This window comes from Oncorhynchus gorbuscha, unplaced genomic scaffold (genome assembly GCF_021184085.1).
Source record: "Oncorhynchus gorbuscha isolate QuinsamMale2020 ecotype Even-year unplaced genomic scaffold, OgorEven_v1.0 Un_scaffold_1304, whole genome shotgun sequence".
NCBI classification, from domain to species: Eukaryota; Metazoa; Chordata; class Actinopteri; order Salmoniformes; family Salmonidae; genus Oncorhynchus; species Oncorhynchus gorbuscha.
Genome location: NW_025746121.1, coordinates 49,238 through 72,500, shown reverse-complemented (window position 1 = coordinate 72,500; position 23,263 = coordinate 49,238). Strand labels below are relative to the sequence as shown.

The 23,263-nt window shown below is 44.0% G+C and overlaps 1 pseudogene; it reads right to left on the bottom strand.

Annotated features, from left to right (window-relative positions):
- LOC124022134 overlaps nt 1–23,263 on the bottom strand; it is an 87,556-nt pseudogene that overhangs the window by 42,934 nt on the left and 21,359 nt on the right.

Sequence of the window (23,263 nt, the reverse complement as noted above, 5' to 3'; positions counted from 1 at the left end):
GTGCAGAGTGGGACATGTTGTGCAGAGTGGGACATGTTGTGCAGAGTGGGACATGTTGTGCAGAGTGGGACATGTTGTGCTGAGGGACATGTTGTGCAGAGTGGGACATGTTGTGCAGAGTGGGACATGTTGTGCAGAGTGGGACATGTTGTGCAGAGTGGGACATGTTGTGCAGAGTGGGACATGTTGTGCAGAGTGGGACATGTTGTGCAGAGTGGGACATGTTGTGCAGAGTGGGACATGTTGTGCAGAGTGGGACATGTTGTGCAGAGTGGGACATGTTGTGCAGAGTGGGACATGTTGTGCAGAGTGGGACATGTTGTGCAGAGTGGGACATGTTGTGCAGAGTGGGACATGTTGTGCAGAGTGGGACATGTTGTGCAGAGTGGGACATGTTGTGCAGAGTGGGACATGTTGTGCAGAGTGGGACATGTTGTGCAGAGTGGGACATGTTGTGCAGAGTGGGACATGTTGTGCAGAGTGGGACATGTTGTGCTGAGGGACATGTTGTGCAGAGTGGGACATGTTGTGCAGAGTGGGACATGTTGTGCAGAGTGGGACATGTTGTGCAGAGTGGGACATGTTGTGCAGAGTGGGACATGTTGTGCTGAGGGACATGTTGTGCTGAGGGACATGCTGTGCAGAGGGACATGCTGTGCAGAGGGACATGCTGTGCAGAGTGGGACATGTTGTGCTGAGGGACATGTTGTGCAGAGTGGGACATGTTGTGCAGAGTGGGACATGTTGTGCAGAGTGGGACATGTTGTGCAGAGTGGGACATGTTGTGCAGAGTGGGACATGTGGTGCAGAGTGGGACATGTGGTGCAGAGTGGGACATGTTGTGCAGAGTGGGACATGTTGTGCAGAGTGGGACATGTTGTGCAGAGTGGGACATGTTGTGCAGAGTGGGACATGTTGTGCAGAGTGGGACATGTTGTGCAGAGTGGGACATGTTGTGCAGAGTGGGACATGTTGTGCAGAGTGGGACATGTTGTGCAGAGTGGGACATGTTGTGCAGTGGGACATGTTCTGCAGAGTGGGACATGTTGTGCTGAGGGACATGTTGTGCTGAGGGACATGTTGTGCAGAGTGGGACATGTTGTGCAGAGTGGGACATGTTGTGCAGAGTGGGACATGTTGTGCAGAGTGGGACATGTTGTGCAGAGTGGGACATGTTGTGCAGAGTGGGACATGTTGTGCTGAGGGACATGTTGTGCAGAGTGGGACATGTTGTGCAGAGTGGGACATGTTGTGCAGAGTGGGACATGTTGTGCAGAGTGGGACATGTTGTGCAGAGTGGGACATGTTGTGCAGAGTGGGACATGTTGTGCAGAGTGGGACATGTTGTGCAGAGTGGGACATGTTGTGCAGAGTGGGACATGTTGTGCAGAGTGGGACATGTTGTGCAGACATGTGGGACATGTTGTGCAGAGTGGGACATGTTGTGCAGAGTGGGACATGTTGTGCTGAGGGACATGTTGTGCTGAGGGACATGTTGTGCAGAGTGGGACATGTTGTGCAGAGTGGGACATGTTGTGCAGAGTGGGACATGTTGTGCAGAGTGGGACATGTTGTGCTGAGGGACATGTTGTGCTGAGGGACATGTTGTGCTGAGGGACATGCTGTGCAGAGGGACATGCTGTGCAGAGGGACATGCTGTGCAGAGGGACATGCTGTGCAGAGTGGGACATGTTGTGCTGAGGGACATGTTGTGCTGAGGGACATGTTGTCCTGAGGGACATGTTGTGCTAAGGGACATGTTGTGCTGAGGGACATGTTGTGCAGTGTGTACCGACTGGTGCTCCAAAAGCAGCAGACACTCCTGCAGCCGCTCCAGCTGATACAAAGTCCCTCTTCTCTGTGTCTCTACGGAAATACTCAAAGATCTACACAGAGAGAGAGAACATGTTAGACAGTAGATACCGCACATTAAACACTATGTCCATGTTACAACCAGACTGTCCAACACCCTCCTACCTTGAAGTCTTTCTTCAGGGAGGTACTGCGTCCCTGGGAGACTCCTGCTGCCACCACGGCACCAGAGTGGATCATGGGACCTTCCTACAGGATTATGGGTAGGGAGACAGAGGCCGTCAAACACACACACACACACACGGCCGTCAGATACACACAGACACTGGTTGGTCACCTCATTAGTCAGTCTGTATTTCAACTCATTAGTCAGTCTGTATGTCATCTGGCCGGTTGGTCATCTCATTAGTCAGTCTGTATTTCACCTCATTAGTCAGTCTGTATTTCACCTGGCCGGTTGGTCACCTCATTAGTCAGTCTGTATTTCACCTCATTAGTCAGTCTGTATTTCACCTTATTAGTCAGTCTGTTTTTCACCTCATTAGTCAGTCTGTATTTCACCACCTCATTAGTCAGTCTGTTTTTCACCTCATTAGTCAGTCTGTATTTCACCTGGCCGGTTGGTCATCTCATTAGTCAGTCTGTATTTCACCTCATTAGTCAGTCTGTATTTCACCTCATTAGTCAGTCTGTATTTCACCTCATTAGTCAGTCTGTATTTCACCTCATTAGTCAGTCTGTATTTCACCTCATTAGTCAGTCTGTATTTCACCTCATTAGTCAGTCTGTATTTCATCTCATTAGTCAGTCTGTATTTCACCTCATTAGTCAGTCTGTATTTCACCTCATTAGTCAGTCTGTATTTCACCTCATTAGTCAGTCTGTATTTCACCTGGCCGGTTGGTCATCTCATTAGTCAGTCTGTATTTCACCTCATTAGTCAGTCTGTATTTCACCTCATTAGTCAGTCTGTATGTCATCTCATTAGTCAGTCTGTATTCACCTGGCCGGTTGGTCACCTCATTAGTCAGTCTGTTTTTCACCTCATTAGTCAGTCTGTATTTCACCTGGCCGGTTGGTCACCTCATTAGTCAGTCTGTTTTTCACCTCATTAGTCAGTCTGTATTTCACCTGGCCGGTTGGTCATCTCATTAGTCAGTCTGTATTTCACCTCATTAGTCAGTCTGTATTTCACCTCATTAGTCAGTCTGTATTTCACCTCATTAGTCAGTCTGTATTTCACCTCATTAGTCAGTCTGTATTTCATCTCATTAGTCAGTCTGTATTTCACCTCATTAGTCAGTCTGTATTTCACCTCATTAGTCAGTCTGTATTTCACCTCATTAGTCAGTCTGTATTTCACCTGGCCGGTTGGTCATCTCATTAGTCAGTCTGTATTTCATCTCATTAGTCAGTATGTATTTCACCTCATTAGTCAGTCTGTATTTCACCTCATTAGTCAGTATGTATTTCACCTCATTAGTCAGTATGTATTTCACCTCATTAGTCAGTATGTATTTCACCTCATTAGTCAGTCTGTATTTCACCTCATTAGTCAGTCTGTATTTCACCTCATTAGTCAGTATGTATTTCACCTCATTAGTCAGTCTGTATTTCACCTCATTAGTCAGTCTGTATTTCACTTGGCCAGTTGGTCACCTCATTAGTCAGTCTGTATGTCACCTCATTAGTTAGTCTGTATTTCACCTCATTAGTCAGTCTGTATTTCACCTCATTAGTCAGTCTGTATTTCACCTCACTCCGGTTGTATTTCACCTCTTGAGTCAGATGTGGATTTCACCTCATTAGTCAGTCTGTATTTCACCTCATTAGTCAGTCTGTATTTCACCTCATTAGTCAGTCTCATTAGTTTCACCTCATTAGTCAGTCTGTATTTCACCTCATTAGTCAGTCTGTATTTCACCTCATTAGTCAGTCTGTATTTCACCTCATTAGTCAGTCTGTATTTCACCTCATTAGTCAGTCTGTATTTCACCTCATTAGTCAGTCTGTATTTCACCTCATTAGTCAGTCTGTATTTCACCTCATTAGTCAGTCTGTATTTCACCTCATTAGTCAGTCTGTATTTCATCTCATTAGTCAGTCTGTATTTCACCTCATTAGTCAGTCTGTATTTCACCTCATTAGTCAGTCTGTATTTCACCTCATTAGTCAGTCTGTATTTCACCTGGCCGGTTGGTCATCTCATTAGTCAGTCTGTATTTCATCTCATTAGTCAGTATGTATTTACCTCATTAGTCAGTCTGTATTTCACCTCATTAGTCAGTATGTATTTCACCTCATTAGTCAGTAGATGTATTTCACCTCATTAGTCAGTATGTATTTCACCTCATTAGTCAGTCTGTATTTCACCTCATTAGTCAGTCTGTATTTCACCTCATTAGTCTTGTAGATGTATTTCACCTCATTAGTCAGTCTGTATTTCACCTCATTAGTCAGTCTGTATTTCACTTGGCCAGTTGGTCACCTCATTAGTCAGTCTGTATGTCACCTCATTAGTTAGTCTGTATTTCACCTCATTAGTCAGTCTGTATTTCACCTCATTAGTCAGTCTGTATTTCACCTCATTAGTCAGTCTGTATTTCACCTCATTAGTCAGTCTGATAGATTTCACCTCATTAGTCAGTCTGTATTTCACCTCATTAGTCAGTCTGTATTTCACCTCATTAGTCAGTCTGTATTTCACCTCATTAGTCAGTCTGTATTTCACCTCATTAGTCAGTCTGTATTTCACCTCATTAGTCAGTCTGTATTTCACCTCATTAGTCAGTCTGTATTTCACCTCATTAGTCAGTCTGTATTTCACCTCATTAGTCAGTTGTGTGGAGGGTTTTCATCTCAGGGTTAGTCTGGCCCAGGTGATATTGATAGAGAGAGTCTGGCCCAGGTGATATTTAAGAGTGGCTGGCCCAGGTGATATTAAGAGAGAGTCTGGCCCAGGTGATCTTGATAGATGTGGAGAGTCTGGCCCAGGTGATATTTAGAGAGAGGCTAACCCAGTTGTTATTGATAGATGTGGAGGGTTAACTCCTTTAGTTGTCTTGATAGATGTGGAGGGTTAACTACCTAGTTGTTTTGATAGATGTGGAGGGTTAACTACCTAGTTGTCTTGATAGATGTGGAGGGTTAACTACCTAGTTGTTTTGATAGATGTGGAGGGTTAACTCCTTTAGTTGTCTTGATAGATGTGGAGGGTTAACTCCTCTAGTTGTCTTGATAGATGTGGAGGGTTAACACCTCTAGTTGTCTTGATAGATGTGGAGGGTTAACTCCTTTAGTTGTCTTGAGAGATGTGGAGGGTTAACTACCTAGTTGTTTTGATAGATGTGGAGGGTTAACTCCTTTAGTTGTCTTGATAGATGTGGAGGGTTAACTCCTTTGTCTTGATAGATGTGGAGGGTTAACTCCTTTAGTTGTCTTGATAGATGTGGAGGGTTAACTCCTTTAGTTGTCTTGATAGATGTGGAGGGTTAACTCCTTTAGTTGTCTTGATAGATGTGGAGGGTTAACTCCTTTAGTTGTCTTGATAGATGTGGAGGGTTAACTCCTTTAGTTGTCTTGATAGATGTGGAGGGTTAACTCCCTAGTTGTCTTGATAGATGTGGAGGGTTAACTCCTCTAGTTGTCTTGATAGATGTGGAGGGTTAACTACCTAGTTGTCTTGATAGATGTGGAGGGTTAACTACCTAGTTGTCTTGATAGATGTGGAGGGTTAACTACCTTTAGTTGTCTTGATAGATGTGGAGGGTTAACTACCTAGTTGTCTTGATAGATGTGGAGGGTTAACTCCTTTAGTTGTCTTGATAGATGTGGAGGGTTAACTACCTAGTTGTCTTGATAGATGTGGAGGGTTAACTCCTTTAGTTGTCTTGATAGATGTGGAGGGTTAACTACCTAGTTGTCTTGATAGATGTGGAGGGTTAACTACCTAGTTGTCTTGATAGATGTGGAGGGTTAACTACCTAGTTGTCTTGATAGATGTGGAGGGTTAACTACCTAGTTGTCTTGATAGATGTGGAGGGTTAACTCCTTTAGTTGTCTTGATAGATGTGGAGGGTTAACTACCTAGTTGTCTTGATAGATGTGGAGGGTTAACTCCTCTAGTTGTCTTGATAGATGTGGAGGGTTAACTACCTAGTTGTCTTGATAGATGTGGAGGGTTAACTACCTAGTTGTCTTGATAGATGTGGAGGGTTAACTACCTAGTTGTCTTGATAGATGTGGAGGGTTAACTACCTAGTTGTCTTGATAGATGTGGAGGGTTAACTCCTCTAGTTGTCTTGATAGATGTGGAGGGTTAACTACCTAGTTGTCTTGATAGATGTGGAGGGTTAACTACCTAGTTGTCTTGATAGATGTGGAGGGTTAACTCCTCTAGTTGTCTTGATAGATGTGGAGGGTTAACTCCTCTAGTTGTCTTGATAGATGTGGAGGGTTAACTACCTAGTTGTCTTGATAGATGTGGAGGGTTAACTCCTCTAGTTGTCTTGGTAGATGTGGAGGGTTAACTACCTAGTTGTCTTGATAGATGTGGAGGGTTAACTACCTAGTTGTCTTGATAGATGTGAAGGTTTTACTCCTTTAGTTGTGTCTCCCTATCTGATTGTTAGACATTCGTTTATCTGTTTTCCCTGATTTAGTTTTCCTCCAACTTTGTGGTTTGTCTGTCTTTCGGTGTGGGTTTGTATGTTGTTTGCCCCCAGTGGGTCCTGAGATTCCAAAACCAGACCTGTTGTTTAGGCAACTCCCATGAGTGTCTTTCAGAACCTCTCCTAAAACCAGACCGGTTTCCTTTTGGTTGTTGTCGGTGACTCTTCATCAGTTCCACCTTCTTCTGTCTGAGTGACATTCATTGTTTGCTTGCCGAGGAACGTAATAATGAACTGACTTGAAACAGGACTCGTGTTCTATCACGGTCACCTGACCAATTACCATCAGACATCCCATGAGCGTCACAGCCCGACTCACCACAAGACAACGAATACACACACACACACATACGTACATGCAGACACACAAACAGAGAAACTAAACTCATACATACAAGCACACACACACACAGATAAACTCATACGTACATGCAGACACACAGAAACTCATACGTACATGCAGACACACAGAAACTCATACATACATGCAGACACACAGACTAACTCATACATACAAGCACACACACAGAAACTCATACGTACATGCAGACACACAGAAACTCATACGTACATGCAGACACACAGAAACTCATACGTACATGCAGACACACAGATAAACTCATACGTACATGCAGACACACAGAAACTCATACGTACATGCAGACACACAGAAACTCATACGTACATGCAGACACACAGATAAACTCATACGTACATGCAGACACACAGAAACTCATACGTACAAGCACACACACACAGACTAACTCCTATGTACATGCAGACACACACAGACTAACTCCTATGTACATGCAGACACACACAGACTAACTCATATGTACATGCAGACACACACACATCCCCAGTGTTTACCTTTCCAACAGCGAGTCCCCCGGCGACAGAGCAGATCACACCACACACCTTCACCACCAGGGTCTGTAGAACACACACACACACACAGTGACCCCTGACCTATATATAATATAATGTCTGATATCTTTGCCTCATAAGAGACATCATTCCGCCTGCCAACAACAACAACAAAAGATGTGGGTTTAGATGTAACATTAGTCTCTGAGCAGCCAGTGATCAGTTTACCTTGAGTCTCACCACCCGTGGGATCTTCACTCCGTTCAGATAACACTTAATCTGGGGTATCCCACTTCCTGCTGCTCCTGGCTGAGGAGAGAGACAGAGAGACAGAGAGAGAGACAGAGACAGAGAGACAGAGACAGAGACAGAGAGAGAGACAGAGAGAGAGACAGAGAGACAGAGAGAGAGACAGAGAGAGAGACAGAGAGACAGAGAGAGAGAGAGAGAGAGACAGAGACAGAGACAGAGAGACAGAGAGAGAGACAGAGAGACAGAGAGACAGAGAGACAGAGAGACAGAGAGACAGAGAGAGAGACAGAGAGAGAGACAGAGAGAGAGACAGAGAGAGAGACAGAGAGAGAGACAGAGAGAGAGACAGAGAGAGACAGAGAGAGAGACAGAGAGAGAGACAGAGAGAGAGACAGAGAGAGAGACAGAGAGAGAGACAGAGAGACAGAGAGAGAGAGAGAGAGAGAGAGAGAGAGAGAGAGAGAGAGAGAGAGAGAGAGAGAGAGATGTTAGTTCCACCCCAGGGTCAACAGACTGGCTGAGGAGAGAGAGAGAGATTCAGACTGTAGTCTAACACAGTGGTTCACCACCCCAGGGCCAACAGACTGTAGTCTAACACAGTGGTTCAGACTGTAGTCTAACACGGTGGTTCAGACTGTAGTCTAACACAGTGGTTCAGACTGTAGTCTAACACGGTGGTTCAGACTGTAGTCTAACACGGTGGTTCAGACTGTAGTCTAACACGGTGGTTCAGGTGGTTCAGACTGTAGTCTAACACGGTGGTTCAGACTGTAGTCTAACACAGTGGTTCAGACTGTAGTCTAACACGGTGGTTCAGACTGTAGTCTAACACGGTGGTTCACCACCCCAGGGCCAACAGACTGTAGTCTAACACAGTGGTTCAGACTGTAGTCTAACACGGTGGTTCACCACCCCAGGGCCAACAGACTGTAGTCTAACACAGTGGTTCAGACTGTAGTCTAACACAGTGGTTCAGACTGTAGTCTAACACAGTGGTTCAGACTGTAGTCTAACACAGTGGTTCAGACTGTAGTCTAACACGGTGGTTCAGACTGTAGTCTAACACAGTGGTTCAGACTGTAGTCTAACACGGTGGTTCAGACTGTAGTCTAACACGGTGGTTCAGACTGTAGTCTAACACAGTGGTTCAGACTGTAGTCTAAACACAGTGGTTCAGACTGTAGTCTAACACAGTGGTTCAGACTGTAGTCTAACACGGTGGTTCACACAGCTTGTTATTAGACTATGATTACCCAAGGCTCAATTCAAGCCCCCACCTGCCCAGCAGAGTGTACTAGTTTCATACTTGCGCACACGCAACACACACACACACTTTGAACACTTACCTCAAAAGGCTACACACACACACACACTCCCCGTCTCCCTCTTACCTCAAAGAACGCCACAATGACAGCGCCCACCATGACGAAGGCAGAGTTCAGCACAGCCCAGAGGATGAGGGAGATGGAGAGACCTCCCACCTCCGTAAACTTCTCGATGTCTGGGAGGGGGCAGAGGGTCAAGGACAGATAACAAACAACCAATCACACGCCACCACGCTGCAAGGTCCAGCCCTCCCCGACCAACCACAGAGCAGGACACTGGACCTCTATGGCTTCATGATATTTTGTCTGAAGGGCTACATATTTAAATTAGTGGGGATGATTGGCAGCATTCTGATCAATAAGGTTTTGATTTGATATATATTAGTATCCCCATTAGACCAGGCCAATGGGGACAGCTAGTGTTACTGGGGTTTGATATATTAGGATCCATTAGACCAGGCCAATGGGGACAGCTAGTGTTACTGGGTTTGATATATTAGGATCCATTAGACCAGGCCAATGGGGACAGCTAGTGTTACTGGGGTTTGATATATTAGGATCCATTAGGTCACATGTCAGTACCTACACACACAACCAGTAGGTCACATGTCAGTACCCACACACAACCAGTAGGTCACATGTCAGTACCCACACACAACCAGTAGGTCACATGTCAGTACCCACACACAACCAGTAGGTCACATGTCAGTACCCACACACACAACCAGTAGGTCACATGTCAGTACCCACACACACAACCAGTAGGTCACATGTAAGTACCCACACACACAACCAGTAGGTCACATGTCAGTACCCACACACACAACCAGTAGGTCACATGTCAGTACCCACACACAACCAGTAGGTCACATATCAGTACCCACACAACCGGTAGGTCACATGTCAGTACCCACACACACAACCGGTAGGTCACATGTCAGTACCCACACACACAACCAGTAGGTCACATGTCAGTACCCACACACAACCAGTAGGTCACATGTCAGTACCCACACACACAACCAGTAGGTCACATGTCAGTACCCACACACACAACCAGTAGGTCACATGTCAGTACCCACACACAACCAGTAGGTCACATATCAGTACCCACACAACCGGTAGGTCACATGTCAGTACCCACACACACAACCGGTAGGTCACATGTCAGTACCCACACACACAACCAGTAGGTCACATGTCAGTACCCACACACACAACCAGTAGGTCACATGTCAGTACCCACACACACAACCGGTAGGTCACATGTCAGTACCCACACACAACCGGTAGGTCACATGTCAGTACCCCCACACAACCGGTAGGTCACATGTCAGTACCCACACACACAACCGGTAGGTCACATGTCAGTACCCACACACACAACCAGTAGGTCACATGTCAGTATCCACACACACAACCAGTAGGTCACATGTCAGTATCCACACACACAACCAGTAGGTCACATGTCAGTACCCACACACACAACCAGTAGGTCACATGTCAGTACCCACACACACAACCAGTAGGTCACATGTCAGTACCCACACACACAACCAGTAGGTCACATATCAGTACCCACACACAACCAGTAGGTCACATGTCAGTACCCACACAACCAGAAGGTCACATGTCAGTACCCACACAACCAGTAGGTCACATGTCAGTACCCACACAACCAGTAGGTCACATGTCAGTACCCACACAACCAGTAGGTCACATGTCAGTACCCACACAACCAGTAGGTCACATGTCAGTACCCACACAACAAGTAGGTCACATGTCAGTACACACACAACCAGTAGGTCACATGTCAGTACCCACACAACAAGTAGGTCACATGTCAGTACCCACACAACCAGTAGGTCACATGTCAGTACCCACACAACAAGTAGGTCACAAGGGGGAGATGCGTTGTAATATAATAATAATATAAAATATATAAAATAATAATATAAAAATATATGCCATTTAGCAGACGCTTGTGCCCTGAGCTGTTGCTTCATTTGTTTTTAGAAACCAGGTTTGCTGATTATTTGATATATATATAAGATGGGAGTTCCATGCACGGCTCTGTACAATATTGTATGTTTCCTTGAATTTGTTCTGGACCTGCGGACTGTGAAAAGACCCCTGGTGGCATGCATGTTGGGGTAAGTGTGTGTGTCAGTGCTGTGTGTAACTTGACTATGCAAAAAAATTGGAATTTCCAACAAAATGTTTCTTATAAAAACAGGAAGTGACACAGTCAGTCTTTCCTCAACTCTTAGCCAAGACAGACTGGGCATGCATAGTATTAATATCAGCTCTCTGATTACAATGAAGAGCAAGATGTGCCACTCTGTTCTGGGCCAGCTGCAGCATAACTAGGTCTTTCTTTGACCACATGACTGGACAATAATCAAGATAATATAAAACTAGAGACTATAGGATTTGACCATATGACTGGACAATAATCAAGATAATATAAAACTAGAGACTATAGGACTTGACCACATGACTGGACAATAATCAAGATAATATAAAACTAGAGACTACAGGACTTGACCACATGACTGGACAATAATCAAGATAATATAAAACTAGAGACTACAGGATTTGACCACATGACTGGACAATAATCAAGATAATATAAAACTAGAGTCTATAGGACTTGACCATATGACTGGACAATAATCAAGATAATATAAAACTAGAGACTATAGGACTTGACCATATGACTGGACAATAATCAAGATAATATAAAACTAGAGACTACAGGATTTGACCATATGACTGGACAATAATCAAGATAATATAAAACTAGAGACTATAGGACTTGACCATATGACTGGACAATAATCAAGATAATATAAAACTAGAGTCTATAGGACTTGACCACATGACTGACAATAATGTTTCAAATCAAGATAATATAAAAAAACTAGAGACTACAGGATTTGACCATATGACTGGACAATAATCAAGATAATATAAAACTAGAGACTATAGGACTTGACCATATGACTGGACAATAATCAAGATAATATAAAACTAGAGACTACAGGACTTGACCACATGACTGGACAATAATCAAGATAATATAAAACTAGAGACTACAGGACTTGACCATATGACTGGACAATAATCAAGATAATATAAAACTAGAGACTATAGGACTTGACCACATGACTGGACAATAATCAAGATAATATAAAACTAGAGACTACAGGACTTGACCATATGACTGGACAATAATCAAGATAATATAAAACTAGAGACTACAGGATTTGACCATATGACTGGACAATAATCAAGATAATATAAAACTAGAGACTACAGGACTTGACCATATGACTGGACAATAATCAAGATAATATAAAACTAGAGACTACAGGACTTGACCATATGACTGGACAATAATCAAGATAATATAAAACTAGAGACTACAGGACTTGACCATATGACTGGACAATAATCAAGATAATATAAAACTAGAGACTACAGGACTTGACCATATGACTGGACAATAATCAAGATAATATAAAACTAGAGACTACAGGACTTGACCATATGACTGGACAATAATCAAGATAATATAAAACTAGAGACTACAGGACTTGACCACATGACTGGACAATAATCAAGATAATATAAAACTAGAGACTACAGGACTTGCTTCGTGGAGTGTGGAGTCAAAAAAAGCTGAGAATCTCTTTATTAGGGACAGACCTCTCACCATCTTTACAATGATTGAATGTATAGGTTTTGACCATGACAGTTTACATTCTAAGGTAACACCAAGTAATTTAATCTCCTCAACTTGTTCAACAGCCACGACAACTAGCAACTACAGCTCATGAAGTCACTGAAAACCTTAACGTATATGGTGGAATCATCAGCATACGTGGACAAATGCCTTGTTTAATGCCAGTGGAAGGTCATTGGTAAAAAAAATATAAAAGAGCAGAGGACCTAGAGAGCTGCCCTGCGGTACACCACACTTTACATGTTTGACATTAGAGAAGCTTCCATTAAAGGAAAACCCCTTTGAGTTCTATTAGATAGATAGCTCTGAATCCATGATAAGGCAGAGGTACACTTTTACTTTCCTAAACACATTTAGAGACAAAATGTCAATGGCTGAACAAAGACAACTCTAAACTGGGCCTGGTCTCTCTAGGAGTTGCCTCCCACAATGTACCAATGTTCCAGCACACACGCCTGTACTTAGACCAATGCCAGTTTGGCAGAGAGAAAAGGGTGAAGTTGGCTGCCAGAAAGTCCATTCAGAGCCCTGCTGTAAACAAACCCGTTATCTAGCTAGATGGAGCTCACGGAGGATATTTTCGATTAGTGTATTTTGCAGTGAGTCGTTTACATAGTTTATATGGTGTTAGCGTTACAAGCTTACAACCACCAGCTATCTGCCTCCACATTGTGTGTTGGCTGTCTGGCAGTGGCTAAAATTAGCTTAGCTATCTCCACATTGTGTGTTAGCTGGCTGGCAGTGGCTAAAATTAGCTTAGCCATCTCCACATTGTGTGTTGGCTGGCTGGCATCTCCACATTGTGTGTTGGCTGGCTGGCAGTGGCTAAAATTAGCTTAGCTATCTCCACATTGTGTGTTGGCTGGCTGGCAGTGGCTAAAATTAGCTTAGCTATCTCCACATTGTGTGTTGGCTGGCTGGCAGTGGCTAAAATTAGCTTAGCTATCTCCACATTGTGTGTTGGCTGGCTGGCAGTGGCTAAAATTAGCTTAGCTATCTCCACATTGTGTGTTGGCTGGCTGGCAGTGGCTAAAATTAGCTTAGCTATCTCCACATTGTGTGTTGGCTGGCTGGCAGTGGCTAAAATTAGCTTAGCTATCTCCACATTGTGTGTTGGCTGGCTGGCAGTGGCTAAAATTAGCTTAGCTATCTCCACATTGTGTGTTGGCTGGCTGGCAGTGGCTAAAATTAGCTTAGCTATCTCCACATTGTGTGTTGGCTGGCTGGCAGTGGTGTGTTCGCTTCTGTCATGTTTCCGAGGGGATTATTTTTTTTAACTCTCTGTCTACCCAAACTCTTGATTTGTTTGGTAGATTTGTCCGCCTGAAGACTACCCTCCCGGAATTGGCCAAAGAAATACACCATGTACTGGGATTTCAGGAACTAAAACTGGACATGACTAACCTGTGGGTGAGTGAGAGGAAGGACAGTCTGTTGTGGTACACAGACAAACGCTGTAGGACGGGACAACAGTGGAACACAGACCACCGCTGTAGGACGGGACAACAGTGGAACACAGACCACCGCTGTAGGACGGGACAACAGTGGAATACAGACCCATGCCATAGGACGGGACAACAGTGGAATACAGACCGCCGCTGTAGGACGGGACAACAGTGGTACACAGACCACCGCTGTAGGACAGGACAACAGCAGTACACAGACAAACACTGTAGGACGGGACAACAGTGGAACACAGACCACCGCTGTAGGACGGGACAACAGTGGAACACAGACCGCCGCTGTAGGACGGGACAACAGTGGAACACAGACCACCGCTGTAGGACGGGACAACAGTGGAACACAGACCACCGCTGTAGGACGGGACAACAGTTGAACACAGACCACCGCTGTAGGACGGGACAACAGTGGAACACAGACCACCGCTGTAGGACGGGACAACAGTGGAACACAGACCACCGCCGGGACAACAGTGGAACACAGACCAGCACGGGACAACAGTGGAACACAGACCACCGCTGTAGGACGGGACAACAGTGGAACACAGACCACCGCTGTAGGACGGGACAACAGTGGAACACAGACCACCGCTGTAGGACGGGACAACAGTGGAACACAGACCACCGCTGTAGGACGGGACAACAGTGGAACACAGACCACCGCCGTAGGACAGGACAACAGTGGAACACAGACCACTGCTGTAGGACGGGACAACAGTGGAACACAGACCACCGCTGTAGGACGGGACAACAGTGGAACACAGACCACTGCTGTAGGACGGGACAACAGTGGAACACAGACCACCGCTGTAGGACGGGACAACAGTGGAACACAGACCACCGCTGTAGGACGGGACAACAGTGGAACACAGACCACCGCTGTAGGACGGGACAACAGTGGAACACAGACAAACACTGTAGGACGGGACAACAGTGGAACACAGACCACCGCTGTAGGACGGGACAACAGTGGAATACAGACCACCGCTGTAGGACAGGACAACAGCAGTACACAGACAAACACTGTAGGATGTGCACAATCACAACACCATCTTTTTCTACACAGACAATATTTAACATGACAGTTCAGAGTATGGAACACCTTCTGAACTGTGGGTCAGTGTGTGGAAGGATATGACAGTTCTGTGATGTGGGTCAGTGTGTGGAAGGATATGACAGTTCTGTGATGTGGAAGGATATGACAGTTCTGTGATGTGGGTCAGTGTGTGGAAGGATATGACAGTTCTGTGATGTGGAAGGATATGACAGTTCTGTGATGTGGAAGGACATGACAGTTCTGTGATGTACTTCCTCAGTGGTAGGGAGGCGAGCAGGCCTGAGGTGGATGAACGCAGTGCCCTTGTTTGGGTGTAGGGCCTGATCAGAGCCTGGAGGTACTGAGGTGCCGTTCCCCTCACAGCTCCGAGGCAAGCACCATGGTCTTGTAGCGGATGCGAGCTTCAACTGGAAGCCAGTGGAGAGAACGGAGGAGCGGTTCTGTGACGTGGAGAGAACTTGGGAAGGTTGAACACCAGACGGGCTGCGACATGCGTTCTGATGAGTTGAAGGGTTTAATGGCACAGGCAGGGAGCCCAGCCAACAGCGAGTTGCAGTAATCCAGACGGGAGATGACAAGTGCCTGGATTAGGACCTGCGCCGCTTCCTGTGTGAGGCAGGGTCGGACTCAGTTCTGTGATGTGGGTCAGTGTGGAAGGATATGACAGTTCTGTGATGTGGAAGGATATGACAGGTCTGTGATGTGGAAGGATATGACAGTTCTGTGATGTGGGTCAGTGTGTGGAAGGATATGACAGTTCTGTGATGTGGAAGGATATGACAGTTCTGTGATGTGGGTCAGTGTGGAAGGATATGACAGTTCTGTGATGTGGAAGGATATGACAGTTCTGTGATGTGGAAGGATATGACAGTTCTGTGATGTGGGTCAGTGTGGAAGGATATGACAGTTCTGTGATGTGGAAGGATATGACAGTTCTGTGATGTGGAAGGATATGACAGTTCTGTGATGTGGAAGGATATGACAGTTCTGTGATGTGGAAGGATATGACAGTTCTGTGATGTGGAAGGATATGACAGTTCTGTGATGTGGAAGGATATGACAGTTCTGTGATGTGGGTCAGTGTGTGGAAGGATATGACAGTTCTGTGATGTGGGTCAGTGTGTGGAAGGATATGACAGTTCTGTGATGTGGAAGGATATGACAGTTCTGTGATGTGGAAGGATATGACAGTTCTGTGATGTGGAAGGATATGACAGTTCTGTGATGTGGGTCAGTGTGGAAGGATATGACAGTTCTGTGATGTGGAAGGATGTGACCGTTCTGTGATGTGGAAGGATATGACAGTTCTGTGATGTGGGTCAGTGTGTGGAAGGATATGACAGTTCTGTGATGTGGGTCAGTGTGTGGAAGGATATGACAGTTCTGTGATGTGGGTCAGTGAGCGGAAGGATACTCTGTTTGACAACGTAGTACTTGACCCCAGCCAGGTTCTCCACGGCGATATCTATGCAACAGGCTATGAGTCCAGTCAGGAAGCCAATCAGACCACAGATCACCCACCGACTGATCTCCAAACACTTGAACCCCTGAGGACAAGAGGGGAGAGAGATGCATTAATGTCTGTCTGTCTGTCTGTCTGTCTGTCTGTCTGTCTGTCTGTCTGTCTGTCTGTCTGTCTGTCTGTCTGTCTGTCTGTCTGTCTGTCTGTCTGTCTGTCTGTCTGTCTGTCTGTCTGTCTGTCTGCCTGCCTGTCTGCCTGCCTGTCTGCCTGCCTGTCTGTCTGTATGGGTTCTCTACTTACTAAGAAGCTCATCCGTCTCTCCTCCTCCAGAAACAGCTGATTCTCACTGTTGTCATAGTCCAGACTCTGAAACACACACACACACACACACACTTTTACACCATCTATACTGCACATAGAGACGTGGTGACCCTGGGAGGACTTTGGACTCTTGATAAAAGTACACCAACTAAACAAAAAAACACATTTAATGTAAATATAGCGCTCGTTGTTTTTGGAAATCATTTGTTATGACAGACCGGGGGCAACAATTAATATGATAAACATTGTGTTAAATCTCATGTATAAAACGTTGATTAGCTACGTTGATCACCCTTCAGACCAGGTCCAAGGCCTCTGGAGACCCAAGGATTTACCTCATATTTGATAAACATTGTGTTAAGTCTCATGTATAAAACGTTGATTAGCAACGTTGATCACCCTTCAGACCAGGTCCAAGACCTCTGGAGACCCAAGGATTTACCTCATATTTGAGTGACAGCAGCTTCTCGTTGTGAGGGATCTCCTTGGGACAGCCCCTCACTGAGTCCTGAAGGAGGGAAGGATGCATTGGTTAAGTATTAAAAAACAAGGCCAAGGGGGCCGTCTTCATCCCCTCTCCTTGTCCAGTCCCCTTCACATATCATCTGGAACACAGGATAGGTGAGAGCAGAGCCATACAGGAAGGACATTAAGTTGGTCGTACTCCCTTATACATGTAGACAAGCAGAGGAAGAAAAAATAACACTATTGAGACACAGCCCAAGTGTCCATGCAGAATAACACCATTATGGATCGCTGCAGAACACCACCATTATGGATCATTGCAGAACACCACTATTGTGGATCATTGCAGAACACCACTATTGTGGATCATTGCAGAATAACACCATTGTGGATCATTGCAGAACAACACCATTGTGGATCATTGCAGAACACCACCATTATGGATCATTGCAGAACAACACCATTATGGATCATTACATAACAACACCATTATGGATCATTACAGAATAACACCATTATGGATCACTGCAGAACAACACCATTGTGGATCATTGCAGAACAACACCATTGTGGATCATTACAGAACAACACCATTATGGATCACTGCAGAACAACACCATTATGGATCACTGCAGAACAACACCATTATGGATCACTGCAGAACAACACCATTATGGATCACTGCAGAACAACACCATTATGGATCACTGCAGAACACCATTATGGATCATTGCAGAACAACACCATTATGGATCACTGCAGAACAACACCATTATGGATCACTGCAGAACAACACCATTATGGATCACTGCAGAACAACACCATTATGGATCATTGCAGAACAACACCATTATGGATCATTGCAGAACAACACCATTATGGATCATTGCAGAACAACACCATTATGGATCATTACAGAACAACACCATTATGAATCATTGCAGAACAACACCATTATGAATCATTGCAGAACAACACCATTATGAATCATTGCAGAACAACACCATTATGAATCATTGCAGAACAACACCATTATGGATCACTGCAGAACAACACCATTATGGATCATTGCAGAACAACACCATTATGGATCATTGCAGAACAACACCATTATGGATCACTGCAGAACAACACCATTATGGATCATTGCAGAACAACACCATTATGGATCATTGCAGAACAACACCATTATGGATCACTGCAGAACAACACCATTATGGATCACTGCAGAACAACACCATTATGGATCACTGCAGAACAACACCATTATGGATCACTGCAGAACAACACCATTATGGATCATTGCAGAACACCATTATGGATCACTGCAGAACAACACCATTATGGATCACTGCAGAACAACACCATTATGGATCACTGCAGAACAACACCATTATGGATCACTGCAGAACAACACCATTATGGATCATTGCAGAACAACACCATTATGGATCATTGCAGAACAACACCATTATGGATCATTGCAGAACAACACCATTATGGATCTTTACAGAACAACACCATTATGGATCATTGCAGAACAACACCATTATGGATCATTGCAGAACAACACCATTATGGATCATTGCAGAACAACACCATTATGGATCATTGCAGAACAACACCATTATGGATCATTGCAGAACAACACCATTATGGATCACTGCAGAACAACACCATTATGGATCATTGCAGAACAACACCATTATGGATCATTGCAGAACAACACCATTATGGATCATTGCAGAACAACACCATTATGGATCACTGCAGAACAACACCATAATCATCAGATTCTATCTGACCCTCAGGCTCACAACGTAAACAGGCAAATCCAAATTATCCTAACAGGACAATCTATTCCCTGTACAGTGCACTACTGTAGACCCGTGTCCATAGTGCAGTGACCAAAATCAGTGGCCTATATATAGGGGATAGTATGGTGTCATTTGCAGTGTTTCCCATGAGCGCCGGCCATCGTATAAATCGCACGGTTACTATTTCTACTTCCTAATAAAAACGAACTAAAAACGTTTTAATTTAAAAAGTGACTCGTCGGGATTTTGGCTCCACTTCCCCAAGAGTCAGATGTACTCATAGATACCCCTTTTAATACATCTCTACATCCAGTATGAAGCAAGTTAGAGGAGCCAATGCTAACTATCGATAATGCAATGACTGGAAGTCTATGGTACCTACTAGCATGCTAGCAGTTACCATAGATTTCAAGTCATTGTGCTAATGCTAGTCACTATCCAGAACAACTATAGTCCTGATCATACAGACCTAAACACTATCCAGAACAACTATAGTCCTGATCATACAGACCTAAACACTATCCAGAACAACTATAGTCCTGATCATACAGACCTAAACACTATCCAGAACAACTATAGTCCTGATCATACAGACCACTATCCAGAACAACTATAGTCCTGATCATACAGACCTAAACACTATCCAGAACAACTATAGTCCTGATCATACAGACCTAAACACTATCCAGAACAACTAGAGACCTGATCATACAGACCTAAACACTATCCAGAACAACTATAGTCCTGATCATACAGACCTAAACACTATCCAGAACAACTATAGTCCTGATCATACAGACCACTATCCAGAACAACTATAGTCCTGATCATACAGACCTAAACACTATCCAGAACAACTATAGTCCTGATCATACAGACCTACACACTATCCAGAACAACTATAGACCTGATCATACAGACCTAAACACTATCCAGAACAACTATAGTCCTGATCATACAGACCTAAACACTATCCAGAACAACTATAGTCCTGATCATACAGACCACTATCCAGAACAACTATAGTCCTGATCATACAGACCTAAACACTATCCAGAACAACTATAGTCCTGATCATACAGACCACTATCCAGAACAACTATAGTCCTGATCATACAGACCTAAACACTATCCAGAACAACTATAGTCCTGATCATACAGACCACTATCCAGAACAACTATAGTCCTGATCATACAGACCACTATCCAGAACAACTATAGTCCTGATCATACAGACCACTATCCAGAACAACTATAGTCCTGATCATACAGACCTAAACACTATCCAGAACAACTATAGTCCTGATCATACAGACCTAAACACTATCCAGAACAACTATAGTCCTGATCATACAGACCACTATCCAGAACAACTATAGTCCTGATCATACAGACCTAAACACTATCCAGAACAACTATAGTCCTGATCATACAGACCTAAACACTATCCAGAACAACTATAGTCCTGATCTACAGACCTAAACACTATCCAGAACAACTATAGTCCTGATCATACAGACCACTATCCAGAACAACTATAGTCCTGATCATACAGACCACTATCCAGAACAACTATAGTCCTGATCATACAGACCTAAACACTATCCAGAACAACTATAGTCCTGATCATACAGACCACTATCCAGAACAACTATAGTCCTGATCATACAGACCACTATCCAGAACAACTATAGTCCTGATCATACAGACCTAAACACTATCCAGAACAACTATAGTCCTGATCATACAGACCTAAACACTATCCAGAACAACTATAGACCTGATCATACAGACCACTATCCAGAACAACTATAGTCCTGATCATACAGACCACTACAGACCACTATCCAGAACAACTATAGTCCTGATCATACAGACCTAAACACTATCCAGAACAACTATAGTCCTGATCATACAGACCTAAACACTATCCAGAACAACTATAGTCCTGATCATACAGACCTAAACACTATCCAGAACAACTATAGTCCTGATCATACAGACCTAAACACTATCCAGAACAACTATAGTCCTGATCATACAGACCTAAACACTATCCAGAACAACTATAGACCTGATCATACAGACCACTATCCAGAACAACTATAGTCCTGATCATACAGACCACTATCCAGAACAACTATAGTCCTGATCATACAGAACACTATCCAGAACAACTATAGTCCTGATCATACAGACCTAAACACTATCCAGAACAACTATAGTCCTGATCATACAGAACACTATCCAGAACAACTATAGTCCTGATCATATAGACCTACACACTATCCAGAACAACTATAGTCCTGATCATATAGACCTAAACACTATCCAGAACAACTATAGTCCTGATCATACAGACCTAAACACTATCCAGAACAACTATAGTCCTGATCATACAGACCACTATCCAGAACAACTAGAGACCTGATCATACAGACCTAAACACTATCCAGAACAACTATAGTCCTGATCATATAGACCTACACACTATCCAGAACAACTATAGTCCTGATCATACAGACCTAAACACTATCCAGAACAACTATAGTCCTGATCATACAGACCTAAACACTATCCAGAACAACTATAGTCCTGATCAGACAGACCACTATCCAGAACAACTATAGTCCTGATCATACAGACCACTATCCAGAACAACTATAGTCCTGATCATACAGACCTAAACACTATCCAGAACAACTATAGTCCTGATCATACAGACCTAAACACTATCCAGAACAACTATAGTCCTGATCATACAGACCTAAACACTATCCAGAACAACTATAGTCCTGATCATACAGACCACTATCCAGAACAACTATAGTCCTGATCATACAGACCACTATCCAGAACAACTATAGTCCTGATCATACAGACCTACACACTATCCAGAACTATAGTCCTGATCATACAGACCTAAACACTATCCAGAACAACTATAGTCCTGATCATACAGACCTAAACACTATCCAGAACAACTATAGTCCTGATCATACAGACCACTATCCAGAACAACTATAGTCCTGATCATACAGACCACTATCCAGAACAACTATAGTCCTGATCATACAGACCTAAACACTATCCAGAACAACTATAGTCCTGATCATACAGACCTAAACACTATCCAGAACAACTATAGTCCTGATCATACAGACCACTATCCAGAACAACTATAGTCCTGATCATACAGACCTAAACACTATCCAGAACAACTATAGTCCTGATCATACAGACCTAAACACTATCCAGAACAACTATAGACCTGATCATACAGACCTAAACACTATCCAGAACAACTATAGTCCTGATCATACAGACCTAGACACTATCCAGAACAACTAACACACTGAATTCATTCACCTCACAACGGGATACTACCAAGATACTCTGGGTTCTCACGATTCTATTGTATTGCGATTCGATACTGTGATTTTATTTGCGATTCGATGTTCCAAACTATTGGCTCAAGCGATGTCCACTGCAGAGAGCCAATGGAAAACAAGTTTTGATCAAATCATGGAAATAAACGTGCTTCCTATTTTTAAAAAGGAAGATGGAGAATGAGCTATGAAGAAAAAATATATACTGGGGTTTTTGCTGCAGGTACAGCCAACTAGTAATATTCCATCAACTCCCCCCCCATCACCAGAATTCACACGTTTTCAGTCATTTAAAATAGCTTTTTATTGCATCTCTACACAATATCACAACACATTTTTTCAATCTGGGAGGTACACACAATCTACGCCCAATCTGGGAGGTACACCCACAATCTACACCCAATCTGGGAGGTACACCCACAATCTACACCCAATCTGGGAGGTACACCCACAATCTACACCCAATCTGGGAGGTACACCCAATCTACACCCAATCTGGGAGGTACACCCAATCTACACCCAATCTGGGAGGTATACCCATTCTACACCCAATCTGGGAGGTACACACACAATCTACACCCAACCTGGGAGGTATACCCAATCTACACCCAATCTGGG